Here is a 2,694-nt window from a genome sequence, read left to right on the forward strand (position 1 = left end):
TTTAATTGACTGACTGGAACAGCTTGTCAGTTAAAAGAGGAAATGTTTTATCTGATCTTTGGCCACTAGATGGCACTGTCCACCAGCATTTTTAAGATCTATTCTTTGCCTCAATCTCCGAAAAACACTCAAATCTTTGAATTTAAATTCCTGGGTAGGAGTCACATTATTTTAAAAAAATGTATAATAAGTTGTATTTAGAAATGTATATGGAGGAAAGGGAGCAAGGAAATGTTTAATTAGTTCTCTAGAAGGGAGAGAGTTAGAACCATTATCAAAATATTTAAATATTTTTAGGATGAATCAGCAAGCATTTATTAAACACCTATTGTATGTCAGACATTATACTAAGATCTTATTTACATCCAGTATTCCACTGATGTGTGTCTACCCTACAAAGATGCAAATTGCTGGTCCTCCATACCTTAAGAGATAGTTTACATGAATTGTTATAGTTGTAAAACATTCAGGTGGCCAGCTTTCTAAGCTCAGTGGGGACTAAACTCTAGACAAAAACACAGTCAGTTTTCAAAACCACAGCTGAAGACTTTTAGATTGGTGGTACCTGCCCAGGCTATCCCTTTACTGGACTAGCCTACCTGCAAACCATGATGATGCTTCATGGAGTAGAATAACCTTATTGACAATGTCGCTCTTAAGATTTAAAGTTGAAGAGTAAGATTTTGAGCTGAAAGGGATTTTAGAGGCCATCTAATACAAGCTACTAGTTTTTTTTTTTTTTTTTGCTTTTTTGGAGGGGGAAGGTAGGGAAATTGGGGTTAAGTGACTTGCCCAAGGTCACATGGCTAGTTTTTGTGTTAAGTGTCTGAGGCCACATTTGAATTCAGGTCCTCCTGACTCCAGGGCTGATGCTCTATTCACTACACCACCTAGCCGTGACATCCTCCCCTCCCCCCCAAGCCACTCATTTTACAGATAAGTGATGAGATAACTGAGGTCCCTAAGGTATAAGTGATTAACTCAAAGTTGCTTAAGTAGAGTCAGGATTCAAACACAGGTCCTCTGACTCCAAAGCCTAGCACTCTTTCCATTGCTTCCTGCTCACATTTTACCTACTTTATCTTACTCTTAGTTAGGAGTCCTATTTTAGGCTAGTCTCAAACTTAATCTAGGACAATATTTACTAATTCCAGTAAAACTAGTATGAAATAAAACCTCATTAGAATCTACATAGATGGGATATTTTTTTGTTCAGTATTCTTATCAAATAGTCCAATGTATCTACCCCCTTAAGGGATTGTCAGGATAGGTTCCTGGAGGATTAATTCTGTGTTCTATGACATGAGTGATAGTCTAGTCTGATAGATGACACTTATGATTTCTGTTATCTAACTTGTACTAAGCAACTAGAATTTTTCTAGTATTTGCAAAGGCCTCAGCCCTGTGTAGGTCATAGGATCTAGAGTTGAAAAGAATATTGGAAATCACCTAGTACAGCACCTTCATTTTATGTATCGGGAAAGTGAGGCTGAGGGAGGGCAAATGACTTGCCTTAAAGTCACACACAGAGTAAGTGGAAGAGCAAGAATTTGCATCCCTGTTCTTTGAATCCAAATTTGGGGCTCTTTCCATTATTTCATGCTGCCTTGAAGATTGCCAAGGAAGGTGTTGCAGTGGGGTTTGGTATAGGATTACAAATGAAGTATGAAAACTAGGACATCAAATCGGTTCACTAGGAAAAGCAACATAGGATTTTGTTCCTACTTTATGAACAGTTGGATGTGTTTTGGTGCTCTTTCTACATGATTTATTTGATTGGTTACCATAGAACACTTTCTCTATAAAATGGTTAAATCCTACTTCATCTATCTCGGTTACAATTCAGGAGTCTTTAAAAGACATCTATTTTCATATCTTGGTGAATACTTCTTAGGAATAGTGCCTTGTTGAATAGGTTACAAGAATTCTTTAAAAGAAACAAGTCACTTAGGGGTGGCTAGGTGGTGCAGTGAATAGAGTACTGGCCCTGGAGTCAGGAGGACCCAGTTTTGGATCTGGCCTCAGACATTTAACACACACACAAAAACCTAGCCATGTGACCTTGGGCAAGTCACTTAATCCCAATTGCCCTCCAAAAAGCAAATAAAATAAAATAAACAAGCCACTAGGGCAAATAATTTCTCTAATTTCTCTCTCTCTTTTTATGAAAAGGTCCCAGGATTTTAGCTACTTTTAGAATGATATCTCAGATATTAGAAGACTACTTTTGACATGTTAATTCATAATGAAAGTTTAGGTACAGGAAGACAGAAGAGAAGGGAAAAACTAAGCTGGGGTTTTTAACATTTTTTACTTGTATGATAGTAAATAAAAATTATTCTTCTCCTTACCCCTTCCCTGTCTTCCTTTACCTAACCATGGGGTGGTACTGCTAGTCACTCACCTGATATTGATTGCAGAAAAAGATATGGTTTTGGGAAGATCAGTGCTTACCTTGGCAATTAAGTACATGCATTATATTGAGGAAGTATGTCTTCGTTATAGTTATCAAGGACTCAGTGATCTTCTACCCACAGCTCCCCCTCTTTATTTGGTGTTTGTAAGGGTTATGGGATTTAAAGATCTCCCATGCCCCATGGACGTGCTGACATAGCAGAGCAAGAGAAAGTGAAAAGCCGAGCTAACAGTCCTGCGGTTGGCAGTTGGTGGCAGTTGCCTTTTTTTTTTTTTTTT

This window comes from Petaurus breviceps, unplaced genomic scaffold (assembly GCF_028583685.1).
Source record: "Petaurus breviceps papuanus isolate PSGF00001 unplaced genomic scaffold, PetGlider_PUasm1.0 90903, whole genome shotgun sequence".
Lineage (NCBI taxonomy): Eukaryota > Metazoa > Chordata > Mammalia > Diprotodontia > Petauridae > Petaurus > Petaurus breviceps.